The sequence below is a fragment of the Eleutherodactylus coqui genome, chromosome 2 (genome assembly GCF_035609145.1).
Source record: "Eleutherodactylus coqui strain aEleCoq1 chromosome 2, aEleCoq1.hap1, whole genome shotgun sequence".
Taxonomy (NCBI): Eukaryota; Metazoa; Chordata; class Amphibia; order Anura; family Eleutherodactylidae; genus Eleutherodactylus; species Eleutherodactylus coqui.
Genome location: NC_089838.1, coordinates 49,379,613 through 49,401,657, shown reverse-complemented (window position 1 = coordinate 49,401,657; position 22,045 = coordinate 49,379,613). Strand labels below are relative to the sequence as shown.

The 22,045-nt window shown below is 46.7% G+C and overlaps 1 long non-coding RNA gene across 2 annotated transcripts; it reads right to left on the bottom strand.

Moving 5' to 3' along the window:
• Positions 1 to 1,083: 1,083 nt before the first annotated feature.
• LOC136610548 (uncharacterized) lies at positions 1,084 to 5,042 on the bottom strand. 2 transcript variants are annotated; one of them, XR_010790097.1, is made up of 4 exons: positions 4,805 to 5,042; positions 1,719 to 1,863; positions 1,420 to 1,518; positions 1,084 to 1,328 (listed from the first exon to the last, which is right to left on the bottom strand). It is a non-coding gene; the product is annotated as an uncharacterized lncRNA (long non-coding RNA). The 2 variants fall into 2 exon arrangements; XR_010790098.1 differs by lacking the exon at positions 4,805 to 5,042 and adding an exon at positions 3,754 to 3,768.
• Positions 5,043 to 22,045: the final 17,003 nt, after the last annotated feature.

Here is a 22,045-nt window from a genome sequence, read left to right as displayed (position 1 = left end):
TCGAGTATGCATTGTGGCTGCTGCTACAGGCCAAGTGGGCAGTATTGTCCGGGTCTCCTGGACTCATGGTTAGTGTGGGGACTAGCGGTATAACCAGGAGCTTAGAAGTTCGCCCGCTAGCTTCACGTTTTGTCTACAATGTCAAGTAATACCTGTTCTTTATAATCAGCCTATCTGTTAGTAGTGGTTGCATTTTTGGCTTCTGTATGCAGTGTTTTCTATCTCTGTGTATTCTGTTCCGTCTCTGTTATATGCCATGCGTGTGTCCTGTTCTGTGGCTCCTAGGATCAGCTATGGCCCAGTTCCGAAGACCACTGGGCCGCCCTCTTATTTGGGGATGTATATGCTTAGGTTGGGCCACTGTCGGGCCACTGTCGACCCCCCTCCCCCCCCCCCTCTTTAGCACAGGGTCAGTGGCATGGATTCCATGTGAATTTCCTGTGTGCATGTATACTACTAGACTACTAGTCCTTTGGTCACGATGGTGTTGGCAGTCTGCTAAATCTGCCCACACGATCATAACAGTCTGTTCAGAAAGCCACATAGTACTGATTACATTTTGGGTCCCATTTGTGCATACTAACATAACATTAGGGCCACAATGGGTACATTTCTGAAAACAATACAAACAGGGGTATCCATTTTGGGGTGTCAGTGCACATGAAAATGATGATTTTTGGTGGAAAAAAATTTAGAATAGCACATTAGCCGAAATAAAGCCTTATTATTTTTTTTTATCATAATTCCATTAATTCCTGAAAATGTGTGATCTAAATACTCCTGACACCACTCAGTGAACACAAAGGGGTGTACTTTGTAAAATAGGGTCATTTTAGGGGGTATGTATTCTGACACCCACGAGCCTTTGCAATCTTGGCTCGGTGGAGAAAAAAGGATTTAGCAAAATGAGGAAAAATGAGGTTCAACTTGAATGTCTCCAAAATGGTTCCAAACAAAAGATGTTTTTGCAAATGTGCGTCTAGAATAAAGTGAACAGATGGAAATATATGTTGGCAAAGATTTGTAGAGTATGCTTGCACATATGAGATATAACATTTGTAAATGTTAAAAAATTACAATGTCTTCAAAACTGTCAATATTCTTAATTTTAATTAATATACACAACTTCTAACTGCCCATTTTTACCACTTAAACGAAGTACAACAAGGCACAGAAAAAACAATGTAAGAATCACTTCGATTTGCAAACATGCCCATCTTGAAAGCGTCCTACTGAGCCAACATCTAGGACCGGCAGTCTCTCTGCTGCTTCAACAATGATTGTGAGCAAACGCAGTGTGGTAATCTGGAAATAACTTATCAGCTCACCTGTAAAGAAGAAGGAAAAAAGTTTGCAAGAAAATAAATAAAAGCTTAGTCTATCCAAAAATACCAAAAAAAAAAAAAAAAGGTGAGTCACCGGCAAAAAGCAGTCCATAAAACGAAGGGTTTCAAGATTGCTGAACGTCGAGGGTCTCTTCACTGTCCGCCAGCCTTCCCATTCTCAAGGACGTCAGATCTGCAGGAAATAACGAAAAATCAGCAGGTTAACAGTCACATCACACCAGTATTACTGATCCCTATATCCGCTCCACCCACTTACATTGACCACTACTCCCCCAACCTGGTCAGAAGAATCATATATTATATATACACGTACACACGAAAACCTGCAAATATGCGCAAAATAAGCACGTATGAGCAGATGCAGCCGCTTACCTCGACGAGTTATGTCAGCTTGTGTGCAAGCGAAGCGAAATTCTTCTCAAAACGCGTCCAAACGTCAGGATCATCTCCACACGTAAGTTTGCAAAAAAAGCGCACAAATCTCGGGTGGCCGCGTCTACACACGTAGCGCACAAATCTGCAAAAAAAGACAGGTTGCGTCAGGTGGCGTCGCGCAAATTTCAGGTGACGTACTCACCAGACGTAGCGCACAGCGAATTAATCTCAGGTAGGTACTCGCCACACGTAGCGCACAGCGCATTAATCTCAGGTAGGTACTCGCCACACAGCGCATTAATGTCAGGTAGGTACTCACCACACGTAGCAGCACAGCGCATTAATGTCAGGTAGGTACTCACCACACGTAGCAGCACAGCGCATTAATGTCAGGTAGGTACTCACCACACGTAGCAGCACAGCGCATTAAAGGGGTTGTCCCGCGCCGAAACGGGTTTTTTTTTTTTTAAACCCCCCCCCCCCCCCGTTCGGCGCGAGACAACCCCGATGCAGGGGTTAAAAAAACCACCCGCACAGCGCTTACCTGAATCCCGGCGGTCCGGCGTCTTCATACTCACCTGCTGAAGATGGCCGCCGGGATCCTCTGTCTTCATGGACCGCAGGGCTTCTGTGCGGTCCATTGCCGATTCCAGCCTCCTGATTGGCTGGAATCGGCACGTGACGGGGCGGAGCTACACGGAGCCGGCATCCTGCACGAAAGGCTCCATAGAAGAAAGCAGAAGACCCGGACTGCGCAAGCGCGGCTAATTTGGCCATCGGAGGGCGAAAATTAGTCGGCACCATGGAGACGAGGACGCCAGCAACGGAGCAGGTAAGTATAAAACTTTTTATAACTTCTGTATGGCTCATAATTAATGCACAATGTATATTACAAAGTGCATTATTATGGCCATGCAGAAGTGTATAGACCCACTTGCTGCCTCGGGACAACCCCTTTAATGTCAGGTAGGTACTCACCACACGTAGCAGCACAGCGCATTAATGTCAGGTAGGTACTCACCACACGTAGCAGCACAGCGCATTAATGTCAGGTAGGTACTCACCACACAGCAGCACACAGCGCATTAATCTCAGGTAGGTACTCACCACACACAGCGCATTAATCTCAGGTAGGTACTCACCACACAGCGCATTAATCTCAGGTAGGTACTCACCACACAGCGCATTAATCTCAGGTAGGTACACAGCAGCACACAGCGCATTAATCTCAGGTAGGTACTCACCACACAGCAGCACACAGCGCATTAATCTCAGGTAGGTACTCACCACACAGCAGCACACAGCGCATTAATCTCAGGTAGGTACTCACCACACACAGCGCATTAATCTCAGGTAGGTACTCACCACACAGCGCATTAATCTCAGGTAGGTACTCACCACACAGCGTATTAATCTCAGGTAGGTACTCACCACACAGCGCATTAATCTCAGGTAGGTACTCACCACACAGCGCATTAATCTCAGGTAGGTACTCACCACACAGCGCATTAATCTCAGGTAGGTACTCACCACACAGCGCATTAATCTCAGGTAGGTACTCACCACACAGCGCATTAATCTCAGGTAGGTACTCACCACACAGCAGCACACAGCACATTAATCTCAGGTAGGTACTCACCACACAGCGCATTAATCTCAGGTAGGTACTCACCACACAGCGCATTAATCTCAGGTAGGTACTCACCACACAGCGCATTAATCTCAGGTAGGTACTCACCACACAGCGCATTAATCTCAGGTAGGTACTCACCACACAGCAGCACACAGCACATTAATCTCAGGTAGGTACTCACCACACAGCGCATTAATCTCAGGTAGGTACTCACCACACAGCGCATTAATCTCAGGTAGGTACTCACCACACAGCAGCACACAGCACATTAATCTCAGGTAGGTACTCACCACACAGCGCATTAATCTCAGGTAGGTACTCAGCACACAGCGCATTAATCTCAGGTAGGTACTCACCACACAGCAGCACACAGCGCATTAATCTCAGGTAGGTACTCACCACACACAGCGCACAGCACATTAATCTCAGGTAGGTACTCACCACACAGCGCATTAATCTCAGGTAGGTACTCACCACACACAGCGCATTAATCTCAGGTAGGTACTCACCACACACAGCGCATTAATCTCAGGTAGGTACTCACCACGCAGCAGCACACAGCACATTAATCTCAGGTAGGTACTCACCACACAGCGCATTAATCTCAGGTAGGTACTCAGCACACAGCGCATTAATCTCAGGTAGGTACTCACCACACAGCAGCACACAGCGCATTAATCTCAGGTAGGTACTCACCACACACAGCACATTAATCTCAGGTAGGTACTCACCACACAGCAGCACACAGCGCATTAATCTCAGGTAGGTACTCACCACACAGCGCATTAATCTCAGGTAGGTACTCACCACACAGCGCATTAATCTAAGGTAGGTACTCAGCACACAGCGCATTAATCTCAGGTAGGTACTCAGCACACAGCGCATTAATCTCAGGTAGGTACTCACCACACAGCAGCACACAGCGCATTAATCTCAGGTAGGTACTCACCACACACAGCGCACAGCACATTAATCTCAGGTAGGTACTCACCACACAGCGCATTAATCTCAGGTAGGTACTCAGCACACAGCGCATTAATCTCAGGTAGGTACTCACCACACAGCAGCACACAGCGCATTAATCTCAGGTAGGTACTCACCACACAGCGCATTAATCTCAGGTAGGTACTCACCACACAGCAGCACACAGCGCATTAATCTCAGGTAGGTACTCACCACACACAGCGCATTAATCTCAGGTAGGTACTCACCACACACAGCGCACAGCACATTAATCTCAGGTAGGTACTCACCACACAGCAGCACACAGCGCATTAATCTCAGGTAGGTACTCACCACACACAGCACATTAATCTCAGGTAGGTACTCACCACACAGCGCATTAATCTCAGGTAGGTACTCACCACACAGCAGCACACAGCACATTAATCTCAGGTAGGTACTCACCACACAGCAGCACACAGCACATTAATCTCAGGTAGGTACTCACCACACAGCGCAGAAATCTTCCTCTCCCACGTTGAAAGTAGTATAAAAGGCTCCAACCATCAGCTTCCTCTGTAGGCTCGGAATTCGCGGGCAAATTCAAGTATCGGTGACGTCACCGGTCACGTGAGGCGCGGGCACAGCTCTCATCGTGCACGGCAGCTGAACTGTACTGCTCGTGCACAATGGGAGGTCACATGGTGCCGATTCCAGCCACCTCATTGGCTGGAATCGGCAGCAGGAATAACCGCAGTGTAAACTACTAATATGCGTCCAGCCCTGCAGGTTTCTAATAAAGTGAAGGATCTGTGATGATGTGACCATCATGTGATTAGGGGGCAGAGGAGCAGAGTCCAGGTGACTGATCACGACGGTGACATCACCACAGGCCGTGTTAGCACATGGCTGCTGTCAGGCTCTGCATGTTTTATGCTTTAGGACCTGCAATGTCATCCCCGTTATGTGATCAGGAGCGGAGCATGTGAAGCACTCGCTCACACACTCACGGACAAGTGGTCGTTAGCACTCTGAATGAAGGCTTCTGCGCTTTGCGCACCAATTGTAAGTCAGGTACTATCTTTTCATGCAGCAGGGAATTTCAGTTGCTGATGTCCTTCCTTTTTGGTGCAATTTATTTGCGCGGCTAAAATTCCTTCTTCTGAACATTTCCATAGGCAACCATTAGTTCCAATAGTTGTGGCTTTTTTGCTCATGTCAGTTAGCTGCACAAATTCCCTCGTGTGAATGAGGCCTTAAAAGGAAGATACTAAGGTGCAAAAGCTGGATCTAAGGTCCTCCAACTTAAGAGCTAACAAGAAACTAGTAGAGGCACTAGTAACATATAAACCATGTATCCTGAGAGCTAACAAGAAACAAGTAGAGGCACCAGTAATGTATAAACCCTGTATCCTGAGAGCTAACAAGAAACAAGTAGAGGCACCAGTAATGTATAAACCCTGTATCCTGAGAGCTAACAAGAAACAAGTAGAGGCACCAGTAATGTATAAACCCTGTATCCTGAGAGCTAACAGGAAACCAGTAGAGGGACCAGTAATGTATAAACCCTGCATCCTGAGAGCTAACAGGAAACCAGTAGAGGGACCAGTAATGTATAAACCCTGTATCCTGAGAGCTAACAGGAAACCAGTAGAGGCACCAGTAATGTATAAACCCTGTATCCTGAGAGCTAACAAGAAACAAGTAGAGGCACCAGTAATGTATAAACCCTGTATCCTGAGAGCTAACAGGAAACCAGTAGAGGGACCAGTAATGTATAAACCCTGCATCCTGAGAGCTAACAGGAAACCAGTAGAGGGACCAGTAATGTATAAACCCTGTATCCTGAGAGCTAACAGGAAACCAGTAGAGGCACCAGTAACGTATAAACCCTGTATCCTGAGAGCTAACAGGAAACCAGTAGAGGCACCAGTAACGTATAAACCCTGTATCCTGAGAGCTAACAGGAAGAAAGGGAGAAACAGCAGTGATATCCTGCAACTTCAGCTCTCTGGATGCAACTCTGGAGGAGTGTGGAGTATAAAACATAATCTCATTTGCCGGTTATTTTGCCATCAATAGCTTGTAAATTACTTCTAGTCAACAAATTATAGGAGGGAACGATATGGGGTCAGAAAACGAGAAACATACCTCAGGAACGCCGCAACACGAAATGCGCATTTTAATGTTTATTCAGAGTGCTGGGAGTTGCTCAACTAGCATAGTGGATGAATGTGCTGTGGACGGCGTCATACAGAGCGCTTCATTACCTCCTACATTTACATAATGAGGGAGCGAGGCTCTGCAGGGATTTACTGACCCACACTGAAGCTGAGTGCCGCGACCAGTGGTGCGGCAGTGCTTAGTGAATACTAATATTTAATCATAACTTTCTGTATTTCTGAGGACTCTGTTCATCCTGAGCATTCTGATTCATGAATAGAATGCCAGAACAGCAGTAAAAACTGAAACATAACGCTGTATTAATCACACATCAGCATATAAACTCATGCCACAAATATTTGGTTGTCTCTAGACTGTAGGGTGAGTGACACCCTCTTAAAGGGACCCAACAAACTGAGACGTGCCATGAAGGGTTAATTGATGTGTTGTGTGTTAATGATCTTATATAATGGGGAGAGATGAATTGCTAATGTAATACTGGAGGAGATAATGAACGGAGTGGAGGCGCAGCTGCCGCCGCTCGTCTGCCGTTACTATGTATTTAACGCTTCCAGCGAGAAAAAAAGACAACCCCCACGGAGACTGCGCAAAAGCACCCCCCCCTCCCGCCACAGTGCGTGTAATTACACAGACGATCCCTGCAGCATGATGTGATAAGCATAAGCGGTCACAGGAGATGAGAGCAGACTGTATCGCGCATGAGAGGCTTAGATACATGGCCCAGCAGACAGTATTCACATGAAAATCTTAGCGGTCACAGGAGATGAGAGCAGACTGTATCACACATGACAGGCTTAGATACATGGCCCAGCAGACAGTATTGCAGTTAAAAGAATGAGATACACAGTGCAACAGAAAGTATCACACACCAAAGGTTTAGATACACGACTGAGTAGACAATATCACACAGGATAGGATTAGATACACAGCACAGAGAAAACTATGATGCATGATAGGATGAGATACAGCTACTCAACAGACAGTATTAAGCAAGATAGGTTAGATACACAGCTCAGCAGACAGGATCACACAGTGACAGGCTTAGATACATGATTGAGCAGACAGTATTGCAGATAAAAGGATGAGATACAACAGTATCACACGTGGTAAGCTTAGATACATGGCTCAGCAGACGGTATTACATAAAATAGGATTAGATACACGCCAGGGCAGTTCGCTGTCCTTGTTACCTTCTTGATGCTGGTTGGTTAGATGTCAGAGTGAAGGGTTAATCACCGGTTATATTTTCTGCTCTGCAGGTCTACATGTCCCATATATGTAATAATAATATAATAGCCGTTATTGCATTTGTCGTTGGCGCAGTAAGAATCGGGCTCAGTGCAAAAAAACCTCGATAACTTGTTTGTTGCTATGGAAACTGTAAATCTGGAGAAGAAGCGAGTTTTATGGTGAGTCCCAAAGAGATAATGAGGAATTCCAGGAACGAGAAACTCCCAGTGCCGGGGACTTAAAGGGCCGTACACCTGCCGGCTGTAATCACAATGCAATCTATTACTCCCTGTTATCAGCCAGTCAGACAGGAGAGAGTCTGGCTGTGGGATCAGTGACAGGAAGACTCATATTCCACACCACGGGTGGAGATACAAATTGTAATAGGGCTGTGTTACTATTATAGCCCCACAGCTGCAGGCATGCTGCAACTTGTAGTTATGCAAACACACCAACATTTAAAATTCTGCCTGTAGTCACCACTAGAGGGAGCTCACTGTATACAGGGTTGTTATTAAGGTCAATGTGCAATCAGTCTGCAGGGAGCTCCCTCTAGTGATGGCTGCAGAAACTGGGATGTTTATCATGTAAGACTCAATAGAAGATTTGGACCTCTGTATCAGTAAAATGTGAGCTGGCTCTGATGTGCTCTGCTTGTTTTATCTCAAGAGTGAATCTAATTAGAGCATAGGAAGGTAATTAGTGCGGTGCATGGCAACCGCTAATAAAGAATTGATCAGAAGATGCTGCATCGCTAAAGTTAAAGAACAATGAGAAGCAAACGATTTCATCGCCTCCATCATTAGGAATTTGGAGAAAGTGGGAGACATTTCAAGGGTTCTCCTGATGAGATTTGCTTGGCTGGATTGAGAAGGGTTGGGACTGCAACAACAAAAAGGAGGGCTATAAGAGCAATGGGTGGAACCGTGACAACAGAGGCATGACATGGTGCAAGGGGTGGAGCAGTGACCGGTATGGGTGGAGCTGTGATAAGGCATGGAGTTGTCATAAGGGGTGAAGCTGTGACAACAAAGTGTATAGCTGTGACAACAAGGTGGATCCACAACAGAAGGTGTGGAGCTGTGATAACAAGGAGTGGGGCTGAAACAAAAAAGGTGTGGGGCTGGAAGAACAAGGAGTAGAGCCATGACAACAAGGGGTGGAGCTATAACAAGAGGTGGAGTTGTGACAACAAGGAATGGAGCTGTGACAACAAGGGGTAGAGCGATTACAACGAGGGGTGGAGTTATTAAGAGGGTTGATTTGTTACAATTGGTGAAACCATGACAAGGGGTGGAGCAAGTTAAAATATGGGTGGAGCAGTCACAACAAGAGGTGGAGCAGGGACAATAACTGGTGGCACAGTGACAACAGTTTGACAAAGAGCCCCACTGAGTCGAAACGTTGCACTTTTTTGATGTCACAGATGGAATAAATTTGAATATTGCATTGCACCTACTGATTGCTGCCCTCGTCTGTACATCTTGGATTCTGCTAGGATTGTGTTGGTTCACTATCACTATCCCTTGGGCTTTGCATGACTGCCTCACTATTTGCAGTTTGTGCTACTGTTTACTTGCTTTTTTTTGGGTGGAGCAGTGACAATAAGGGTTAGAACAGTGACAATAAGGGGTGAAACAATAAGGGGTGACAACAAGAGGTGATGCAGGCACAATAAGCGGTTGGACAGTGACAACAAGAGGTGGCACAGGCACTATAAGCGGTGGAACAGTGACAACAAGAGGTGGCACAGGCACAATAAGGGGTGTAGCAGTGACAATAAGGGGTGGAGCAATGGCAATAAGGGGTGGAGCAATGACAATAAGGGGTGTAGCAGTGACAATAGGGGGTGGAACAGTGACAATAAAGGGTGTAGCAGTGATAATAAGGGGTGGAACTGCGATGGCAAAAGGGTGAAACAGTGACAAGAGGTGGTGCAGGCACAATAAGGGGTGCAGCAGTGACAATAAGGGGTGGAGCAGTGATAATAAGGGGTGGAACTGCGAAAACAAGAGGTGGAACAGTGACAACAAGAGGTGATGCATGCACAATAAGGGGTGGAGCACTGACAATAAAGGGTGCAGCAGTTACAATAGGGGTGGAATTGCGACAACATGAGGTGGGACAGTGACAACAAGAGGTGGCACAGGCATAATAAGGGGTGGAGCAGTGACAATAAGGGACGTAGCAGTGACAATAAGAAGGGGAACAATTACAATAAGGGGTGGAGCAATGACAATAAGGGATGGAACAGTGACAAAAGGGGGTGGGGCAGTGACAATAAGGGGTGGAGCAGTTACAATAAGGGGTGGAGCAGTGACAATAAGGGTTAGAGCTGTAAAAATAGAGGGTGTAGCAGTGATAATAAGGGGTGTAGCAGTGACAATAAGGGGTGGAGCAGTGAGAATAGGGGGTGTACCAGTGAAAGTAAGGGGTGGAGCAGTGACAATAGGGGGTGGAGCGGTGACAATAATGGGTGGAGCAGTTACAATAAGGGTGGAGCAGTGACAATAAGCGTTAGAGCAGTGACAATAAGGCGGTGTAGCAGTGACAATAAGGGTTAGAGCAGTGACAATAAGGCGGTGTAGCAGTGATAATAAGGGTTAGAGCAGTGACAATAGTGGGTGTAGCAGTGATAAAAAAGGGTGGAGCAGTGACAATAAGGGGTGGAGCAGTTACAATAAGGGGTGGAGCAGTGACACTATAAGTGGTGGAGTGTGCGCCTCTTAATAAACGTGGCGCTTTTGTCTGCCACCGCGCGCTCTGATCGGCATATACATTGTTGATAGAAGTAAATTCGTCCGAAGTCTGTTAGAAAGTTGATGAACTTTTCATTATAATCACAATGATTAATTTTCACCTAACTCCAGCGCTGCCGCTTCTGCCCTGGAGGGGGCGCCGCCCACTGATGTTTCAGACTCAAATCGTTCTTGTGTTTTCCTTCCTTTTTTTGGAGCTTTCAGGGGTCGCCGGAGCCTCTTTTAGGAATATCCGTTTCCAAGAAATCCTCTTTTGATGGAATGACCGCATGTCGAGTGGCGTGATTACCGCGATGTGCGCTTCAATTATCTCTGGTGCTGCGAGAACTGAAGGACTGCAGAGTTACAGAACGCAATGTGAGTCAGCCTGACCTTTCCAGGTGGAGAAATGCGAGTTGTAAAAAACCTACTTATTCGAAGAGAGGTAAAGATAGCGTCCGGGGGCGTCAGAGAGCAAGACGCGTACTAAACATAGCGACAAAGATGAGCGCCAACCAATCACGAGCCCAGATGCTGCGCAGCTGTCACACCATACACAACACAAGAGCAGAACTCAGCCCAGTTTATATGCACAAAGAGACTGTATCACACATCACAGGCTTATATACATGGCTCAGCAGACAGTAAAATACATCATGGGATTAGGTACATGAGCAGGCAGTATCACACATGGCTGGATTAGATACACAGATGATACAGCAAGGAGAACTGGGGATGTAGACAGGGTCTCTCATCCGTTCCTCTCTGAGCCACTCTGATACTTTCTAGTCGCTGTTGTTACCTTTGTATATAGAACACGGCGACAATCAATAAGGTGACACAATGTGAGCGATCGGATACGGCTGTACATACTGAAATGACAGCAGCGAGACCAACACCCAGGGGGCAGCAGAGGGTCGTCAATCCCAGGAAACGGACACTACAGACCCTGCAGATATATATATGTTGTCCCTGCAATACTGAAACAGTGCCACACTGCAGGACCCCCCACTAAATGAGATCCTCTGGGGGTCTCATCCTGCACAGAGCATTGACATTTGGGGTACAAATTAATTACTCACTGACATATTGATACTTGGGGGACAGGATAATGAGACTTCCTCCACTTCAAATTCATGCTTAAAACGTATAACCTAGCCCTTCACCATGCCAAACAAGTTTATTTCACCTCCCTTGTCTCCTCACTATTCCACAACCCCAAACAACTCTTTGAGACCTTTCACTCCCTCCTCAGCCCCAAGGAACAGGCCCCTGCGACAGACCTGACTGCTGAAGAACTAGCTGCCTATTTCAAAGAAAAAATCGACCACATTCGAAAAGAAATCTCTGAAAGCTGCATGGTTAGCCCTGATCCCAGCTTCATCAGCACTGCACCCAGCACCTACTCACTATCTACGCTAGAACCAACGACAGAGGAAGAAGTCTCCAGGCTCCTTTCCGCTGCCCGCCCTACCACCTGCGCCAGCGACCCTCTCACCTCCTCCGCTCCCTTTCCCCAGCTCTCATTACTCACCTTACCACAATCTGCAACCTCTCCATAACCTCTGGCACTTTTCCCTCCTCATTCAAACACTCCATTATATCCCCTCTGCTTAAAAAACCAACCCTGGACCCGACTAATGCTGCCAACTACCGACCCGTCTCAAACCTCCCCTTTATCTCCAAATTACTGGAACGCCTGGTCTACTCCCGCCTTACTCGCTTTCTCTCTGACAACTCGCTCCTCGACCCCCTCCAGTCTGGTTTCCGCTCTCTACACTCGACCGAAACTGCCCTTACGAAAGTAACAAATGACCTGATGACTGCAAAGTCGAGAGGTGATTACTCCCTACTAATCCTCCTTGACCTGTCTGTTGCATTTGACACTGTCGACCATACCCTCCTTCTCACTATGCTCCGCTCTATTGGTCTAAAGGATACTGCTCTCTCCTGGTTCTCTTCCTACCTCTCTGACCGCTCTTTCAGTGTTTCCTTTGCTGGTTCTATCTCTGCTCCACTTCCTCTCGCTGTCGGGGTACCCCAGGACTCGGTCCTTGGTCCCCTTCTTTTCTCTATCTATACTGCCCCAATTGGACAAACCATCCACAGATTTGGCCTCCAATACCATCTTTACGCTGATGACACCCAACTATACACCTCCTCTCGTGAGATCTCTGGACCATTCCTCCAAAATATCACCGACTGTCTGTCCGCTGTCTCTAACACTATGTCCTCCCTTTTTCTCAAACTAAACCTCTCTAAAACTGACCTCCTTGTCTTTCCACCTTCTAACCGACCTCCCCTCAACATCTCCATTCCAGTGTCTGGCACCATCATAACCCCCAGACGGCATGCCCGATGCCTTGGGGTCACACTGGACTCTGACCTCTCCTTTGCCCCCCATATCCAATCTCTGGCCCAAACATGCCACATGCGCCTCAGAAATATTGCTAAAATACGTCCGTTCCTAACCACGGACACGCTAAAGACGCTTGTGGTTGCGCTCATCCACTCCTGGCTTGACTACTGCAACTCGCTACTCATTGGCCTCCCCCGCACTAGACTCGCTCCACTCCAATCCATACTAAATGCAGCAGCTAGACTCATTTTTCTATCCAGTCGTTATTCAGACGCCTCTGCACTATGCCAGTCGCTGCATTGGCTGCCCATCCACTCCAGAACTAAATTTAAACTCCTCTACCTCACTCACAAAGCTCTGCATGGCGCTGCACCACCATACATCACCTCCCTACTGTCAGTACACCACCCAGCCCGCTCACTCCGATCGGCTAACACCCTCAGACTAAACGCCCCTGTAATACGAACCTCACATGCTCGCCTACAGGACTTCACCAGAGCAGCACCCATCCTCTGGAATGCTCTACCCCAAGGCATCCGGACAATTCCCGATGCACGAGATTTCAGACGTGCCTTAAAAACGCACCTCTTCAGGGAAGCATACCAAATCTCCTGACCTAGTCCCTCGCCCCTCCCTATGGTGCCCCACCCTGTTTTGCCTTCTGATAAATGATCTGTACATAAAATTTCCTATTGCCTGTGTTCCCCAACCCCTGCACCTCCTGTACCATCCTCAACCCATTTGTGTCTAACCCAATGTATCTCACATTGTAATTGTTGCAATTGTTGTATTGTTTTGCATTTATCCATGCCTGAAAGCGCTGCGGAATAAGTTGGCGCTATACAAATAAAGATTATTATTATTATTATTACTTGGGGGACAGAATAATGACACACTGATAGTTGGGGTACAGGATAATGACACGCTGACACTTAGGGGACAGGATAATGACACGCTGACACTTGGGGGATGGGATAATGACACACTGATACTTGGGGTGCAGGATAATGACACGGTGATACTTGGGGGACAGGATAATGACATGCTGATATTTGGGGTACAGGATAATGACACGCTGATACTTGGGGGACAGGATAATGGCACGGTGATACTTGGGGGACAGGATAATGACATGCTGATATTTGGGGTACAGGATAATGGCACGCTGATACTTTAGGGACAGGATAATGACACGCTGACACTTGGGGTACAGGATAATGACACGCTGATACTTTAGGGACAGGATAATGACACGCTGATACTTGGGGGACAGGATAATGACACGCTGATACTTGGGGGACAGGATAATGACACGCTGATACTTTAGGGACAGGATAATGACACCCTGACACTTGGGGTACAGGATAATGACACGCTGATACTTGGGGGACAGGATAATGACACACTGATACTTGGGGGACAGGATAATGACATGCTGACACTTGGGGTAGAGGATAATAATACACATACACTTGGGATACAGGATAATATTATACTGATACTTAGAGTTCAGGATAATTACATGGTGACACCTGGGGTACAGGACAATGATATACTGATACTGGGGTACAGGATAATCACATTTTGGGTACAGGACATTCACACTATCTGAGAAGTGAATTATATTGGACTCTAGTGACAAAGCCTATGTGACTGCAGTTCCTCTCAGCTCTGGCAGGGGGCGCCATTACTACACAATATTTCTCTATCAGGACATGCTGTATACAGAAATGTTGTTAAAGTTTAACCACTGTTACTTCTTTTAGGCTTGGTTCACACAGGGCAGATTTGCTGCGGTTTTGCCGCAGATTGCCGTTGCATATCCGCACTGCGGCAAAACCACTGCGTTTGCAGTGCAATGCAGCACAAATGAGATTTGCCAAAAAGCTGTTCTCAGAGGACGGATTTTTTCTGCACAGCCGCAGTGCGGAAATGCAACTGCGTCGCGGTTTTAAAAGATGCAGCATGTTCACTCTTTGGTCTTTTTTTGCAGCGCTTTTTTGTCCATAGACCTCTATGGACGCAGCCAAAACCGCACCAAATACGCGACAAAAAGTAAAAAAGCGCTGCGGAAAAAAACACGTGCGGATTTTTCCGCAAGAAAATCCGCAAGCCCAAATTAACGAAGCAGTTTTGCCGCAGAAGCAGTTCTTCTGTGGCAAAACTGCAACAGAAAAACCGCGGCAAATCTGCCTTGTGTGAACCCAGCCTTAGATGTCACCAGGATGAGTAATATTATGTGATATTAGGTAACTTTGTGGAATATTTGATAAGCGTATTTTTCCTCCAAGCAGCATCTTCCGGTTTTGTTAATTTTCAGCTGCACATCGCTATTTTAAGAAATATCTACACTGCTTCTAAGTAGTCAGTATACATACCACACTGTCTGCGTCCAGGAGAAGCCGCTCACTCAGCCTGCCGACGTCCGCCTCAGTCTGGCGGTTGTGCCCACTGCAGCAGCTGTGCCTACTCCTCTGTCCTACTAGTGTAAGAATACTACCATCATATTGCAGAAAGAATACCAGCATACAGCTTAGAGATTATACTGTGCCTAATTAATACTAGCGATTAGAGATGAGCGAACGTACTCGTTCCAAGTAATTACTCGATCGAGCATCACTATTTTCGAGTACCTGGCTACTCGGGTGCAAAGATTCGGGGGGCGCCGGGGATGGCGTGGTGGAGCGGGGGGTAGCAGTGGGGAACAGGGGGGAGCTCTCTCTCTCTAACTCTCCCCCCCACTCCCCTCTACAACCCCCCGCTCACCCACGGCGCCCCCTGAATCTTTTCACCCGAGTAGAGAAGTACTCGAAAATCGCGGTGCTCGAGTGAAAAAGGGGCGTGGCCGAGTACGTTCGCTCATCTCTACTAGCGATTAATGAAATAATTGGTTTGTGTCGTATCAGGACGATTTCACGAAAAAAATATTGTGAATCAGGCCAACGGATTCCGACTCCCATAAAAGTCAATAGGAGTAAATATTGGGTTCACTAATTTGCTCTCCAGAGGGTCCCCAAATGCAACCAAAGCCCCCCATCCCATATTGCATGGGAGTACAGCCACATATCGGGGGAACTCTGTGCTCCTTCCAAAAATTGGTCAAAATAGCATGAAGTGGTGTAGCCCTACGAGCTGCTATTATGACTCTCCCCATCTGTCAATATTGGGTCAAGTGTAAGGCGGTGGAGCGTGGCCCCTGCAGATTACTGGAGTATTGATTGTATTGTATATACTGTCTCTTTAAGATCTTGTTGTAAGAAACATTTTGTTTAAGTCCGGCTGCACACGGCCAGATTTGCATTGAGGAATCTAAAGTGAGCATCCGCCTCCGGATTCCGCAGCAAATACCTGCCATAACATGCAATGGAAAAGCGTTTTTTCCTGCCAATGAGCAGAAATCAATTGCGATTTTAGGCTCGCAGGGGAAAAATCCCAGCATGCTCTAGTTCTAGGAAGATCCCGTGCGGACGGCTTCCGTTGAAGTCAATGGAAGCTGTCCTACCCGCGGCCCTTCCGCAATCATCATTGCAGAAAAGTCGTGGGATCCACTTCATCGCCTAGCGACGGCATGGCATTACCTATACTGCACATGTGCGCTGGTGCCCCAGCTGGCACATCCGCAATACAGATAAGAAGAATCCAAACAGGGATGCGGGGGTCAACGGCCGGGAACAGGGTCGGATTCCACTGTGGGATACCGCATGCAGAATCCGACCCGGTCATGTGCAGGCGGCCTAAGACTGCACTCTGTTGGTGGGACAATCCGTATCTGGTGAAACGCGCCAAAATTCCCCTTTATCCTGGTAACCAGGGTGTGATATAAAAGGTAGGGTGGTTTCCATTCTATGAGAGTAATAGTCCGTTTACACCAAACGATTATAGTTTAACTAAGTGAATGATGTCAGAGTTTGCTCGTCCGCTCGTGCTGGCTGTTTAAACAGAAAGATACATCGTTGGCTCATTCAAATGATAAATCGTTCAGTTGGTCACATTTGCTGTTTAAGTGACTTGAAAACGACTGAACGAGAGCTGGTTAAACCGAACAATTAGTGTACGAGCCAACAATGATTTTTATGCCTGCATAAAATGAACGACGAGCGACGTTATTTGCTCGTTGGTCGTGTTTCGACTAAAAGATTATCATTCACTTTTGCTCATTGAATGATTTTTTGAACAATACTCATTCCGTGTAAAACGGCCTTTATCCAGCTTTATTCACACGAGTGTATATGGGACGCCGTTTTCACGGCCGGCCGATATCTGCTACCATCTAATGCATTGGATTCAAATTCATCAGATCACATGGGCGTATTCCCGCGGCGTAAAAGCACCCTGCTGGCCAATATAGTGGCTGCTGGCTTTTACGTCGGGCAGGAAGGATAGTCATTTAACTATCTTTCTGGTCGGATTATGGCCGCTGCCATAGACTCCTATGAGAGCCAATGACAGCGGCCGGAAAAGGGATGTGGAAGGGAGTGCAGAAGCATGACTGCTAACCTCCCTCCCCCTTCTCTCCTCCTCTCCGCCCTTTGCCAACTGTTTGCAATGGCAGGGGATCAAGTGGGGTGGAGATAGTTACTAATCTCCCGCCCCCTCTCCGCTCCTTGTCGGCAGCCAGCAATGGGGAGGGGGCGGAAGATTAGTAACTAGTAATTAGCTCCTGCCATGTCCCGACTCCTCCCCCTTGCAGACAGCCTGCGAGCTAAACTGTCTCCCCCCCGCCCGACGGCAATCCAAGCTCAGTGTATATGCGCTGGGTCCTGGGCATCTGAACAGGCGCACAGATGGCAGATTTGTGCGCACATTCAGATGCTTTTATGGCGCCGGCGGGCGAACCTAAAAACGCTTGCACCTCTGTGGAAGAGCCCTAAGGATTCCTTCAGATGGACATATTTCCACACGTTTTTGTATGCATAGTATAGATACGCGCAATCAACCTGAACTAACCTGATTTGATTTAATGAAAATCAGTACGATTTATTGCCCACCTGATCAAGATGAGCAACACTAATTAATACAGCTATAACGTACCCTAATAATGTCACTATATGGTGGAAATAATGTTGTCAATAACCATACAGTGCAGGAATAATACCGCAATGTAGTCTAAAAATACCTATATCTTACTATTTCTAAATAATACCACCATATAGTGAGCAGTTAATACCGTTATTCTGCACTTAAATAATGCCACCAAATAGCCCCAGAATAATAGCACTATAGTGTACTCAAATAATACCACTATATATTGCAGAACCGTTACCATTTTTCTGTACCTAAATAATACAACCATACAGTGCCATAGTAATATCACCACATAGTGCAAAACTACTTTGATTAGACTGCTCCTTAATAATATCACCAAATATTGTAACCATACAGTGCAAAACTACTATAACTATATTGCTCCTAAAAAGTACTGCTATACAGTGACTTAATAATGTCACCATATAGTGAAAAAAAAAATACTACCACCATACTGTTCCTAAATAATACCACAGTACAGTGCCCAAATTTTAACAAGCGGAACACAATGTTCAGGTGCCATGTTTAAAAGTCTATGGTACAAATGTGACTAGACAGATGTACCATTCTGGACTCTGAGAAAGCTGGGTGAATCCCAAGAGACATTGTAATGGTGGCCTTCCTGACTGCCATTCAGCAATCTGGAAAAGCAGATGTAATATAAGACATGTTCTGCAGCGGATCAACAACCCCCAGACCTAAAGCGGGTTGATGGGATTCTCCATAGTAATGGGGGAAATCTGCATGTTACAATAATTAGTAATTAAACTGACTCCAGATATGGGGTTTACAGGTTGGCGATGTTGGCACTCGGCAAAAATTGTGTGCTGACCTTTATTTAGACAAGACAAATGCACCAATCTAAAGTACTGGCGCAGGATTGATTGTAGAGGAGCACCAGATGTATACTGATCGCGAGTATCCGAATGTTACACTAATAGAGGAACATAGCTGACCTAAGCTATGTGCAATCAACAGGATGCAGATCACCAGCTTGTAGGGGTGCACCAGGGAAATGTAGGCAGGGGGCGATCACCTCGCTTAGGCCCACTTGGCCTGATGATCTCCTTCCTTCATGTGGCCGCATCTTGTAGAACTACTTGAATCATCTTCCTCCAGGCTCTGTCTTCTTCCTTCTGATGTTTTAAGACACTGCTATCAGTCCATTGGGATTCCTGCAACATAAGTTCTGGGGTTGTATTTATGTTATGATGTTGGCTCTGCTATTGTATCTATGTACTGAGCTTGGTTCTGGTGCTGTATTTATGTGCTGAGCTTGGTTCTGGTATTGTATCTATGTACTGAAGTTGGTTCTGGTGCAGTATTCATGTTATAAGCTTGGTTCTATTGATGTTTTATGTTTTGAGCTTGCTTCTGCTGCTGTATTCATGTTATAAGCTTGGTTCTGGGGCCGTATGAAGTTGGTTCTTGCTGTATTTATGTAGCGTTTCAGGTGCTAGATTGGAGCTCTGGGAAGAAAGCCAGACATCGGTATCAGGGGGTCTCAGGTTCGCAGTACAAATGGAAGAGGAAGGTATCGTTGTTGGGAGGAAAGCCAGAGGCCGGTATCAGTGTGTCTCATTGTTTCAATAGGAGTGGGAGTAGCAGGAGCTAGCCTAAAGGCAGCAAGCACAATAATCACCCCCTAGTGTAGTGGTAGGGTCAGGCTTTTATAATGAGTCTGATTAGAAGCAAGGCAGGGCCAGGACAGGTCGGCAGGAACTAGATTTAACAGGAATATGGAACAAGGCTAGGTTCAAAAGGGGAGTTTGTCCAGCAAGCTGGATAGCTTACTGGGAGAGACTCCTTCCAGAGCACAGAATGTCCCTGGTTTGAATCTCAGCAGTTGTCCCCTCCTTCCAGGACGGTCTCCAGACAACCCAGGGGCCAGTTTCTCTGGAAACCTGCTATGGAATTCCTTTGTCAGCCTAGTGGCATGGACATCGGAGGCCGGCTCCCTAGAATGAGTATCCCTGCCACTGCACCATGTAGTGCAGTCTTCTCCAGTGCCTTCAGGAGTCCAGCATCTTTTCCACGAAAAAATTCATCTTGTCCCTGCACTTTTACAGGAGTGGGAGGTGGCTGCTGTCTTCCAGCGTAGGTATTTTCCTCAAAAGGTTTCAGCAGGGACATGTGGAAGACAGCATGGACTCTAAGACTTTTCAGGAGCTCCAAATGGAAGGCCACCTGGCTGATCCTTGTTGCAATTCGGAAGGGTCTGATGAACCTTTGTCTAAGTTTAGGAGAAGGTACATGAGTCTTTAAATTTTGGGTGGATAACCACACCTTATCCCCCACTTGGAAGGTAGGGCAGCTTGGTGATGTCTGTCTGCCCCCTTCTTGTAGGCATCTTGGGCTTTCCATAAGGCTTCCTTCAACTTCCCTTGTGTTTAGGACAAAACCATCAGTCTGTGATTGAGTGTTGGAACAGGAGTGTTGATCGGAAGGCCAAGAATGAAGACAGGATGAGTACCATAGTTGGCGTAGAACGGGCTCTAGGCGGTTGATCTGTGTCTGGCATTATTGTAGGTGAACTCTGCTGTTGATAGATAACCCACCCAGTAATCCTGGAGATGAGAAAGGAAATGGCAGAGATACTGCCCCAGGGTCTGGTTCGACCTCTCGGTCTGGCTGTTAGACTGGGGATGAAAGTCAGAAGAAAGATGTATGGTGGTTCCCAGGGCTGTACAAAAGTGTTCCCAGGGCTGTACAAAATTTTGACGTCAACTGAACCCCTCTGTCAGAGACTACATCATCAGAAAACTTCCTGGATCATCATCTCCGCGGTGTGCTTGGAGGTGGAATTCTTTTGCGGGGGATGAAGTGAGACATTTTTGTAAGTCGGTCCACAATAACAAGAATGGTGGTGATCCCATTTGAGGGAGGCAGATCCACAATGAAGTCCATAGATATAGACCTCCATGGCCTGGATGGAAGTGGAAGGGGCTGTAGAAAACCCAGAGGGCGAGATTGTGGCGTCTTGTTCCGAGCACATACTTCGCAAGAGGTGACATACCTCTTTACATCCCTCCTGCAGTCGGGCCACCAGATGGAACAAAACAAGAGTTCTAAGGTCTTTTTGACCCCAAGGTGACTGGCAAGCTTGGAATCATGGACTAATTTAAGGACTTCAAGTTGACCAGCCTCAGGGACATAAAGTTGATCTTTTTGAATCCACAGTCCATTCTCAAAAACAAGCTCCACATCTTTAGAGGGAAGACTCAGGAATGGGTCATTTTTGTATCCTTCTTTAAACATTGCTAGTAGGTTTTCTGAGGGCACAATGCCCCAAAAATTCTTGGGGGACAAAATAGTGCAGTCTGTGTTTGACCCCCCTCCAGGCTCTGAAAAAACCCTGGAGAAGGTGTCCCCCTTGCCATTTCTGGAATCGGGTGTGTAGGAAATGACAATGTTGAACCTGGAGAAAAACAGGGCCCATCGTGCTTGTCTTGGCTATATGGAGAAATTTTAGGTTTTAATGGTCAGTAAGGAAGGACTGTTACTGGGTGATGAGCTCCTTCCAAGAGGTGTTTCCATCTGGTGAAAGGGACCCTGATGGCCAAAAGCTCCTTGTTTCCGATGTCATAGTTCTTCCCTGTGGGTGACAAGGTATACGACAGAAATGAACAAGGATGTAGTTGCATCCTATCCCCGACTCGTTGTGACAAGATAATATATAATAATAATCACTTTATTTATATAGCGCCAACTTATTCCACAGCGCTTTCAGGCATGGATAAATGCAAAACAATACAACAATTGCAACAATTACAATGTGAGGTACATTGGGTACAGATCATTTATTAGAAGGCAAACAGGGTGGGGCACCATAGGGAGGGGCAAGGGACTAGGTCAGGAGATTTGGTATGCTTCCCTGAAGAGGTGCGTTTTTAAGGCATGTCTGAAATTTCGTGCATCGGGAATTGTCCGGATGCCTTGGGGTAGAGCATTCCAGAGGATGGGTGCTGCTCTGGTGAAGTCCTGTAGGCGAGCATGAGAGGTTCGTATTACAGGGGTGTTTAGTCTGAGTGTGTTAGCCGATCGGAGTGAGCGGGCTGGGTGATGTACTGACAGTAGGGAGGTGATGTATGGTGGCGCAGCGCCATGCAGAGCTTTGTGAGTGAGGTAGAGGAGTTAAAATTTAGTTCTGCAGTGGATGGGCAGCCAATGCAGCGACTGGCATAATGCAGAGGCGTCTGAATAACGACTGGAT